This window comes from Lepidochelys kempii, chromosome 3, assembly GCF_965140285.1.
Source record: "Lepidochelys kempii isolate rLepKem1 chromosome 3, rLepKem1.hap1, whole genome shotgun sequence".
Taxonomy (NCBI): Eukaryota; Metazoa; Chordata; order Testudines; family Cheloniidae; genus Lepidochelys; species Lepidochelys kempii.
In genome coordinates, this window is record NC_136382.1 from 15,939,507 (window position 1) to 15,951,804 (window position 12,298).

Below are 12,298 nucleotides of genomic sequence, written 5' to 3' on the forward strand. Positions count from 1 at the left end.
AGACTGCAACTCGAGAAGGTGGGAGAAATCACAGGTTGACTCAGTAGGAACTGGAGGAGGCATGTTTTTTCACTTTGTTTTAGGCAGGGTATATTGTTTTACTAATACTTGTACACACTGTCACTGTAGCTATATTCAGATCCTCCAATAAAAATAATTAAAACAAGAACCAGTGCTGGGTATGAATTCCTGTAGCATTAGCCAATCTGAAAGCTGGCAGCACACTGTGCCTGGACGTGGGTTCAGTCCTAGGGATAAGATAGTTATTCAGTGTGTTTTTGTCTGTGAAGTATAATGCAGGTACAGTCTGCAGGAGCCCTGTCTCAGCCCACAAAGTAACATGGCCTGCACGCCTTCAGCCTCCCATTAGAGCTTTTACCACAGCGTCTTTCAGATTTATTTGAGCTTCTGTTCAGATTGTGAGCAGTTGCCCAGGCCACCCATGTCAGAATATTGGCAGCCTGCATGTCTACAGGGACAAATCCCGACTCCTGGGCAAAGCCCAAGCCAAGAGACTTTGCAAAGAACTTCTCCGCAGGCGTCTGGGGATAGAAGATCCTACCCCCACAGGCTAGAGAGCACCAGTAGGGTCATTCTACTGCAGCAGCAGGCGGCCATTGTTGATCCAGTAGGTAAACCTGCCCTCAGCCTCTGCCCCAGGGAACAGAGAGTCACTATGGAGCTGCTGTGTAGCATACCAGGGTGGTAGACTTCCCCCTACTCAGCCTGCCAGTGAGTGAGTCTCCTCATTTCATACCAGTTCTCTCTCGTTATGATGTATCCACTTCACCTGATAATTAAACTCTCCTCCTCACGTGGCCAGGAAAGGCAGTATTGTACTTAAACCAATGACCTCCCCACCACCCCTTCAAGAGAAGAGGGACTAAGATAATGCAATTGGTGCTTGGGATAAGGAGAAAAAGGTGAGCAAGACATTCTGGGCCAGAGCTGGTATAAATTGGTGAGGCTCCTTTGGGTTTTTCTTTCTTTCTTTCTTTCTTTCTTTCTTTCTTTCTTTCTTTCTTTCTTTCTTTCTTTCTTTCTTTCTTTCTTTCTTTCTTTCTTGTTACCTGTAGGCCTCTATTAAAGAGCGTCTGTTTAATTTAAATACCTTTTGTTGATTTATGCTGAAAATACATTCTTCATCTCAACTGAGGGGAATTCAATGGTATAAAAGTTCAGCTCAGAGGAAGATTATACAGCAACCCCTTGCTGGATTTTGTTTCAAACAGTATGTCAAAAATAGTCTGGCCAGAAATAGTAACTTTTCTCTGCAGCTTTTGTTTGAGGAAGTGCTTCACAGTTAGCTGGGATTGCTTGCCGTATTTTGTGTATCATACACTCTGATAAACAGGAAACAGGATGATCTGAGTAATTATAGGCCTGACATCGATCCTAAGCAAGATGATGGAGTAGCTGATACGGGACTCAATTAATACAGAATTAAAGGAGGGTAATGTAGTTAATACAAATCAACATGGGTTTATAGCAGAGTTGGGCAAACTACAGCATGGGGGCCACATCCAGTCTGCAGGACTGTCCTGCCCAGCCCTTGAGCTCCCCGCCTGGGTGGCTAGCCCCTGGCCCCTCCCCTGCTGTCCTCCCTCCCCTACAGCTACGCCGCCGTGCAGGCAATGCTCTGGGCAGCAGGGCTGCATGTTCCTGCAGGGCAGCGCAGCAGTGTGTCTGGGTCTGGGCGGCGCGGCTGCCAGACCTGCTGCTCTGCGTGACATGGTAAGGGGGCTGGGGCCAGGGGGTTCTGAGGGGGCAGTCAGGGGATAGGTAGCAGGGGGCAGTTAGATAGGTGTGGGAGTCCCGGGGGGCCTGTCAGGGGGCGGTTGGATGGGGCAGAGGTTTGGGGGGAGCAGTCAGGGGATGGGAAACATGGGGGGCTTGGAGAGGCGTGGGAGTCCCAGGAGGCTTGTCGGGGTGTGGGGATGTAGATGGGGTTGGGGCAGTCAGGAAACAGGGAGCAGGGGGGGTTGGTTAGGGGTGCGGGGTCCCAGGAGAGGACAGTTAGGGGACAAGGAGCAGGGGGGTTGGATGGGTGGGAGGTTCTGAGGGGGGCAATCGGGGGTGGGAATTGGGAGGGGTCAGATAGGGGGCGGGGCCAGGCTGTTTGGGGAGGCACAGCCTTCCCTACCTGGCCCTCCATACAGTTTTGCAACCCCAATGTGGCCCTCTGGCCAAAAAGTTTGCCCACCCCTGGTTTGTAGGAAATAGATCCTGTCAAACTAACTTGGTATCTTTTTTTTTGGATGAGATGACAAGTTTGGTTGACAAAGGTAATAGTGTTGAGGTAATAGACTTAGACTTCTGTAAGGCATTTGACTTCGTCCCAGACACCATTTTGATTAAAAAACTGACACAATATAAAATGAACATGGCACACATTAAATGGATTTAAAATGACTAACTGATAGGTCTTGAAATGTAATTGTTAATGGGGAAGCATCATCATGCATGTGTGTTTCCAGTGGGATCCCACAGGGATTGGTTCTTGGCCTCTACACTGTATAAAATTTTGATCAATTACCTGGAAGAAAATGTCAAATCATTACTGATAAAGTTTGCAGGTAACAAAAATTGAGGGAATAATGAAGGGGACAGGTCACTGATTCAGGGCAATCTTGATCATTTGGGAAATTGGAGCAAGCAAATAATATGTGTTTTTATATGGTTAAATGTAAATTCATACATCTTGGGACAAAGAACGTAGGCCATACTTACATGATGGGGGACTCTATCTTGGGAAGCAGCGACTCTGAAAAAGATTTGGGGGTTGTCATGAATATCAGCTGAACTTGAGCTCCCAGTGTGATGGTGTGGCCAAAAGAGTTAATATGATCCTAGGATATATACACGGGAATCTCGAGTAGGAGTAGAGAGATTATTTTACCTCTGTATTTGGCACTGATGCAAGCAGTGCTAGAATACCATGTCCAGTTCTGGTGCCCACAATTCAAGAATTGTTGATAAATTGGAGATGATTCAGAGAAAAGCCCCAAGAAGAAAACATGTCTTATAGAGATAGACTCAAAAAGGTCACTACATTTAGCTTAACGAAGAGAAGGATATGGGGTGATTTGATTTCAATCTATAAGTATCTATATAGAATCATAGAATATCAGGGTTGGAAGGGACCTCAGGAGGTCATCTAGTCTAACCCCCTGCTCAAAGCAGGACCAATCCCCAATTTTTTCCCCAAATCCCTAAATGGCCCCCTCAAGGATTGAACTCACAACCCTGGGTTTAGCAGGCCAATGCTCAAACCACTGAGCTATCCCTCCCCCCAAATATGGGGCGCTACTATTTAATTGGCTCTGCTCTTCAATCTATCAGAGAAAGGTATAACACAATCCAACAGCTGGAAATGGAAGTGAGCCAAATTCAGATTGGAAATAAGGTGTAAATTTTAACAGTGAAAGTAATTGACCTGTGGAACAATTTACCAAGGATTGCGGTGGATTCTCCATCCCTGACAATTTTTAAATCAAGATGGGATGTTTTTCTCAAGGATCTGCTCTAGGAATTATTCTGGGGAAGTTCTATGGCCTGTGTTATACAGGAGATCAGACCAGCGATCAAAATGGTCCCTTCTGTCCTTGGAATCTATGACTCTATGATCTATACATTCCATATACCTGCTCAGTCTATTCAGTTTCCTCAGTCTCTCACTATTCTAGAACCAATCTGTACTTGTCGCAGTTCTGAGAGATGTGTTCTTGATGTTTTTCTTGGATTTTGGTTCTTTTTTTATGATGGAACTGTGACTAGAGCTTCACATTATTCTAACATAGGTCTCATTGAAATGGCTCTGGAAAGGTCTTTATTGCAAATAACTTAAGCTAGTATCTCTTAGATTAAGTTATTAGCATCAGAGATATCACTGTTGGCTGTGTACCTCTGAACTGGGGTCCCATTCTCATAACTTCTCCCAGCTTCTGCTGGCTCAGTAAGCAAGCTTCCTGAAATTGTTGGTAAAGACAGGTCTCCTGTCCCATAGGAAATTATGTACATTACGAGCCTGCTGCAGGAGCATATTTCAAAGCAAGCTCTCTTTAAATTGTACAGCAGTCAAATTACATTTAACTTAAGATGCTCCCTGGGCTTTACATAAAGTAAAATAAAACAGTCTTTCACTGACTCTATCAAAACAGTGTAGTCAGAGTTAGGCCCCTCACCAGCCTGGGCTTTTGGGCTAAGACAGAGAGAGATCCTTCCCCCGCTGTCCCAGCTTCACCCAGAAATACCCCAGGGGAGGTGGCAGCCAACCCTTTTTATCTTGCTTGCTGAGTCCTTCTAGCTACTTGAAGGCTTGAGGATCCACTTGAGGATCAATTCTGGCTGACCACACCAATAAGTGATCCTGAGCAGCCTTTCTGGGCAGCTTCTGGAGATCTAAACTTGCTGCTCTTTTTTATTTACCCCCAAAGGACACCTTCATTGGATGGGGTGAGCTAAGACAGTGGGGCCTCCAGCAGGGGGCACTAAATGCCTGGTACACCCTGTCACACAGCCAAATCATATATAGTCCCACTACCTCAACCTGCTGTGAATTGGAACCCATGTACCAGCCCTCAGCTGATGTAATTCAACATAACTCCATTGGCTTCAATCGACTTCAGTGCAGCTATGCTGATTTACACCAGATGAGGACCTGACCCCAAAAGTTTTACTTGTAAAATGTTGGTGGCATGGCCCATCATAGAAACAAATAAAGTTTTTACTTTTTATACGCTCCATATAAACTAGCAGAATTTTTATGTTTTACCATAAATTTTATACTCACTATCATTATAGAGATATAGGAGCTTGATATTATTATTATTTACTAAGCCCAAGGGGCTTGATTCAGTGGGAATTACTGGTATCCTGTGACTGGAGAACAGGGGCTGTGGAGTGGAATAAGTTGTTTAGGGCTGTCCAGGAGGCTTTACAAAAGTAGTGGTATGAAAATGAGCCAAGGAAACTTTTGGCTGAACATCAGAAAAATGTTCCTAACAATGAGGTCTATTAGTCTGTGGAATGGGCTCCCTAGGGAAATCGGGGAAGCTGACTAGACAAAGCAATGAGGAACATATTGTAGGGAGCAAGCCGGCAATGGCAAGATGACCTAATGGTATTTTCCAGCTCTAGTTTCTATGATTCAACCAGTACGCGGGTGCACTGTATGACTACTGCACTCTGCCACATCAACTACTGCTTTGGGCAGAGCTCCACAAAGCCAGCAGTCAGGATGAGAAAGGCACAAATGCTTTAACATCTAGACGCCTTCAAAGGTTCTACCATGTGCGGGTTGCTTTTGGTGGGTCTATGAATATGCACCATTCTTGATTGTGCACCATATTGTTCTATAACTCTGTACATGTCAAACATAACCTTTTTCATTCTTGTACTATTCTTTTCTTTGTGTTTTCTTCCTGGCTTTTCTGTGCATTTGTTTACAGAGTTTTCCACACTCAGAAACTATTGGTTCTGATTACAATTTTCCGTGGGGGAATTTGTTAGAGTTTGTCATGCAACAGATTAGAGACAGGCTCAAGCTGCAAGATTCAGAGCCTGATGCAGATTTTTTAACATCTCAAAGTTTGGCAGTGTTCATGCGATAGCTGCCATCTTGGCAGACGTCAAGCATCAACCAGGGCTCTCCAGAAATAAAAGCATGATTTGCTCAGCTTGAGCTAAAGAGACAAGCCATTCTGTTTCACTGCTGTAACAGACCCACATACTCCGGTGCTCAGGCACAGAAGAGGACATGTAACTCACCTCTCAGCAAGTGAAATTCATATACGTGGTTTTAGTTCAGCCATAGTGCTAGTGGCTAACTAATCATGAGGAGATGTTATCATTCTGTTTCCTGAGTATTGCTTTTGAAAGATCAGAAGCCCATCAGCTAAAGCTGAGCCATAGTGCTAGTGGCTAACTAATCATGAGGAGATGTTATCATTCTGTTTCCTGAGTATTGCTTTTGAAAGATCAGAAGCCCATCAGCTAAAGCTGGTTGGGGATTTTTTGACAATGTTTTTTTTTGTAAAAACATTGCTGATTCATTGAAACCAAAACGTTGCATGAGAAAAGATCAGTTCTGATTAATTTCTTCACTTGAAATTTTTTTGAAAAAAGTGGAGATGTTGTTGAAACGCCCTTTGGCCATTTTCAAAACGAAAAGTTCTAGTTTTTCTGTTCAAAATGACTTTTTGTTTCAAAATTTTAGCTAACTGGAGTTATCTTTTCTAAAAAAAAAAAATAATGGTCTAAATCAAAGCAAAACATTTTGATTGACACAAACCAATTTTTTTTTTCAAATGGCCAAATCCTTAGTGGAGGACATAAATTGTTGTGGCTCCATTGAAATCAAGCTCATTTATACTAGCTCAGGATCTGGCCCTGAAAGTGTATGTTTTGGAAAACATAACAGGCCTATTATATAGGCAGGGGAACAAATTCAGAGCTGATCAATACTAAGTGGGCATAACTCCATTGAAGTTAGTGGAGATGCATTACTTTACACCGAGTCTGAATTTGGGCCACTTGTAAACTTGGGATTCATGTTCCGTTTTCAGCCAGGTTCAGCAGACTGGTAATCTGAGGGCATGATTCACACCCATCTCAGACATATACATGTATGCTCACAAAAAGCAATCAAAAGAGTGGTTTCGAGGAAGAGATAAGTAAATCTAGAATTCACACATGATCATTTCTGTATTCAATGGAAGCTGACTGCAGAGCATAAAAGTAAATACTCATAGTGAATGGGTAAATTGCTGAAAAAAGCTTCTAGAAATAGAAGACTGTTTAGAAAGAAATTAACCAGCAGTTAGTAAGTAATGACTAATTGGAGAACACATTAGGACAAGGCAGGACTGCAAAGACTTTCTAGTGTCTATGTAGTCATCTTCTATTTAATATCCAACCTTCGTTCATAATAATCCTTTAACAATCTTTTTAAAACATTCCTAGATCTCTCATCCGCCTGCCCCATGGAAATGACAAGTTCAGGGGCAAAGCCTGAGAGATTGACATATATTAGACATTGCACAATATAAACCCTTTCAGTGTTATAGGGACATAACAGGGGAGTACAAAATGCACAGTGAAATGCCACTTGCTGAAGTCATTAAAAGCTCTATTCATTGGCTCAAGTGGCACCTTATTGAACTGGAGCTTAACAAACCAATAAATATAACACTACTGAGAAAAAAATCATTCTAAACTCTGATTAACCTGACATCAGAGGGCTGATAAATTATCGCCCAATAAAACCCATCAAGATGTGACCTAAAATATTCCAGATCTCCATTCTCTGAAGGAAAAAAATAGCTTGTCAGTCCTCCAGTGTCATAATTCTTTTATTTTTTATTAGCACCATTTAAGTTAATGTACCTGCGCTGGTTTATACTAGATAAGGATCTGGCCCTAAGCTTATTTGCAGAGATCGTCAGATGGTGTAAATTACCGTGGCTTCATTGACTGCTCTGGAGCTATGACAATTTATGCCAGCTGAGGATCTGCCCCCTTGATTCTGAAGAATATGATATATTTTCTCTTATCTTTCTTAGGAGCCACAAGAAAAAATTCCCCTTCCCTTCCCCCGTGCTTTGCTTTCCCTTTTCTGTACAGTAGAACAGGGATTGGTAACCTTTGACACACGGCCCATAAGGGACATCCACTGGTGGGCCTGGATGGTTTGTTTACCTGCAGCGTCTGCAGGTTCAGCCAATTGCAGCTCCCACTAGCCATGATCCACCGTTCCAGGCCAATGGGGGCTGCGGGAGGCGGTGGCCAGCACATCCCTTGGTCTGCGCCGCTTCCTGCAGCCCCCATTGCCTGGGGACAGCAAACCGCGGCCAGTGGGAGCTGCGATCGGCTGAACCTGCGGATGCTGCAGGTAAACAAACTGTCCTGGCCCTCCAGCAGATTTCCCTAATGGGCTGCGTGCCAAAGGTTGCCAATTCCTGCAGTAGAATCTGAGCATTACAAACACCTCGGGAATGGAGGTTGTTCGTAACTCTGAAATGTTCGTAACTCTGAACAAAATGTTGTGGTTGTTCTTTCAAAATTTTACAACTGAACATTGACTTAGTACAGCTTTGAAACTTTACTATGCAGAAGAAAAATGCTGCTTTTAACCATCTTAATTTAAATGAAACAAGCACAGAAACGGTTTCCTTATCTTGTCAAATCTTTTTTTTTAAACTTTCCCTTTATTTTTTTAGTCATTTTCATTTAACACAGTGCTGTACTGTATTTCCTTTATTATTTTTGTCTCTGCTGCTGCCTGATTGCATACATCTAGTTCCAATGTGTGGTTGGCCGATCAGTTCGTAACTCTGGTGTTCTTAACTCTCAGGTTCTACTGTAGTTCCTTTCTCCACTCTCACAACCATGAATGGAGAAGCTCAATGTACAGAGAGGATAGCAGCAATTCAGAACATAAGAACAGCCATTCTGGGTCAGATCTCTGGTTTATTTAGCTCTGTACCTGTCCCCAGTGGTAGCCAATACCAGAGCTTCAGGGGGAGTGTACAGAACAGAGCAAACCTGGAGAGCTCCATTCCTATTTTCCCCTTCTGGCAGTCAGAAGTTTAGGGTTGCCAAGAGTGTGGAGTTTGTGATGATCTACTAAGGGGTATGTTTTTATTTCTCCAGTTTAGGTCATGCCCATAACTGCCATTGTCATTAATGGGAGAAGAATATACTCCTGAATGCACACACCTAGAACAAGAAAGACTATTGTGTTCCTGCTGATACTCATAATAATTCTTACATTCGCATAGCACATTACCTCCTAAAGGGTTCCATAGCACTCTCTCCACCACCTACTTCATCCACCCCGCGAAAAAAGGGAGGCAGGCTGAGGCAGTGTGATCCAAGGGACAGGGCTTTCAACTGGACTTTTAGGAGATCTGGGTTCTATTCCCAGAACTACTACAAGTCTACTAGATGACTCTCTAGGCAAATCACTTCACTTCTCATTGTCTCACCTGTAAAATGTAGATAATGACACCGACAGCCTGGTTCCTTTGCAACAGACTTGGAGCTCTGTGGAGGAAAATGCTATATAAGAGACAGATATTAATTATGATGATGATGGTTTAGGCACCGGACTGGGAAGCAGGAGTTCTGGGTTAATTTCATGGCTCTACCACTGGATTCACATGTGATCTACCGTAAATCACTTAATCTCTCTATGTTTCAGTTCCCAGTCTTCAGCTTGTATGTTGTATCCCCTTTTCTTATCTATTTAGACTGTCACCTTTTTAGGGCAGGGACTGTCTCCTACTATGTGTATGCACAGCATCTAACACAATGCGCCCTACTCCATTAGACTCCTGTTAATCTCTGCTGGTTTCTGTCTGTAGACCAATAATCCCACAAACCAGAGCTCTTGCTTCTACCAGTGTAAATCACAAGTAACTCCTGAATGAATTCTGAAGTCAATGGTATACATTGATATAAAATGGATGAGCGAGAAGAATAAGTCTGTGATAAGCAATACTATTATCTAGTGGTGAAATTGTAACCTAATATTTTAATGTTCTAAAACATCGTTGCCAAATAGATGCAGCTGAAAATATTCACCTGGTATTCCCAGTATGACGATGTAATTGCACCAGCCGCCCTGTATGAGGGGTTTGGATGCAGTTAGTGAAGAATATTATTGTGTAGGTAAGATTTAATTAACCAACTGGACTTTAACGAGGGCACCAGGCAGCACAACCCTTTCTCCTAAGAGAATTGCCAGCGATAAGTGGACAGATCACAAATGGTCAGGATCTCAGCTGGGCATCCGAAAGATGGCACCAGTGACCCATCGGCACCACTGTGCCCCCTAACAGCACACTGGGGCACACTAGTAGAATCGGTGCTAAGTCAGCCGGGGAAGAGTGATTCACTGCCGCCGCAGCTACTCCATTCCTTCCCTCTTCATTTCTACAGAATATCACTCACTTCTGGTCACAAGTGAAAAACAGAAGTGCACCATTACGGTGAGTCTTCGCCTGAGGAAACCTGCTAGATCGCTCCCCAGCAGTCTTAAGACAAATGCCACCTCTTAATAACTGATGAGTGCAAGGAAGCATGACCAAGTATCAGTATTTTCTGAAAGATGGCTGGTTATTTCTTCTTCCAGGTACCGCTCTTCCATATTGTTCTAAGTGCCTTGCTAGATGTAAAAAAGAAATGACCTCCCCTTTCTTCATACTGCAAATAACTTGTTGAAATGATGATTGAAACCATGCGACGGATGCAGCCAGCGTAGTGGGACAGGAATTTGGCAAGGGTAGTGTGTAGCATGTCTCTCCCTCATTATTACAGATAACTTTTAAAAATCAGGAAGATTCAGGAAGCAGACCCCTTCCACATTGACCCCTTCCACATTGCCACAGGGCATGTAGAGCAGATCTATTAAGCTGCTGTGTGCACAGAGCTCTGTGAGCTACAACTGCCTGGACTGGGATGGGGGATTGGGCCATTTGTCTCTTATAGAAAATAATAACGTGAGAGCAGGCAAAAGAGAACTTTTAATGTTTCACATTCCTTAAGTGCAGGATGTTTTCCAAATCAGAGAGCATGTGCTAGTCCCTGCCTTCTGTTGTGTCTTATGATGTGGGTTACTATCATGCAATAACCAACTGAGAGCCTATAGTTTTAACATATCAGTACATAAACCTCCATAATATTTGCAATCACATTAAAGTCTATTGATGTCTTAAATGGCAGGAGTAGATGCATCTCTGAAAATTCCTGAGCAAAAACATGTGAATGTCAGAGAAATAACATTTATTCTGTGTGTCTGGCCATCTGTGTGTCTATACAGAAAGCAACTTTCAGAGGTGTGGTTATCACAAGATCATTACACCTCTATGGAATTAAAGTCAACTGACTGAATCTTGCAGCTCCATGTACATAGTATGAAAGTATAGCTAATGTGTATCCTATTAAAATATTAGGTTACAATTTCACCACCAGATAGCAGTATTGCTTATCACAGACTTATTCTTATCACTCACCCATTTTATATCAATGTAACTCCATTGACTTCAGAATTCATTCAGGAGTTACTTGTGATTTACACTGGTAGAAGCAAGAGCAAAATCAGGACTGTTCTTTGTTGGCCAAATTCTGAGCTCTTTATGTGGCTGTTACTCAGTTCTTACTGAGAAAAAACTTTTATGTGAGTCAATGGGACTTTTATCTGAGTAAGGAATTTATCCTGCATGTTTGCTTGCCTCTGAAAGGAGCATTTCCTTATCAAAGAGAGCAGATTCTAACTGTTCGTGCTCCCCACACCTATGTAAATATCAGTAGGATGATAGGCTCCTACTGTTTAATAGCACAACAGCAAGGCCCTAGGGTGTCATCTTAAAATAACCACACTCCCAATTTTGTGTTTTGCTTCATTATTTTATGTTTAGATTCATAACAATATACCATTGAAAAGTGCCTATTGTCAGCCCCGGCTGCCTCTGCCAATCCTGAACATGCAATTACACTAACAGAAAAGCCAGGAACTATTCCACCACCCACAGGCCAAAATTAACCAACCACAGTAAAAATCAAGGCCAACCACACTCCCCTCCCAAACATGGGCCCCTCCTTCCACTCTGCCAGTAAATAAATAGGCTTTATAGCATGGCCCGAAGGTCAATACATTTAGGATATTTCAGACTGAGGTTCCAAAATTGAGGCCCCTTCAACCATCTCTCCCTTATACTGAGAGGGTGTCTATCTTGAGCACGTCTGTTCATTGCAGTTGGACTCAAACAGTAGATCAGGCTGTGTTGGGTAAAACCGAGGGCAGGGTGGGTTATATCAGCATGCTGAAAGCACCGTAGCCCCTATCTCCTCAGTAACCCCCTACTGGCTCCATATACAGGTGAGACAAGAAGGAACGTTTTGAACTCTGCACAGCAGCACCTTTAGAAATAAAGAACAATTGCCCAGCGCCACACTTTGGGAACACGCAGTAAGAAGGGAGTGGAACCACACGAGTTAGATCTAGCAAGATCATCGTGGGCAGCTAGTATTCACCCATCACCAGGAGAAGATCATGCACCAATATCACCAGTGCGCTGTCTGCTCCACACCCAGGTCTGACAAGAGCCAGGGAGACATCAGGAATCTAGGTTCTTTGAGAACATACTCTATAACCCTGAACACAAAGGGAAGATAAGACCCTGGGAAATGGTTAGCTAGATTACTGGTATCAAGAAGCCACAGGACAGAAGCAATCTGATAAGTATTCTGATTCCATTAACCTTCAAGGGGGTACTATTCAAACACGTTGGGGCAA

General features: G+C 43.2%; 1 long non-coding RNA gene across 1 annotated transcript in view; it reads left to right on the forward strand.

Moving 5' to 3' along the window:
* Window positions 1-1,662: 1,662 nt before the first annotated feature.
* LOC144930371 (uncharacterized) overlaps window positions 1,663-12,298 on the forward strand; it is an 80,049-nt gene continuing 69,413 nt past the window's right edge. The window contains exon 1 of the long non-coding RNA XR_013635500.1: window positions 1,663-1,734. This is a non-coding gene — a long non-coding RNA (uncharacterized LOC144930371). The remainder of the gene's footprint in view (window positions 1,735-12,298) is intronic.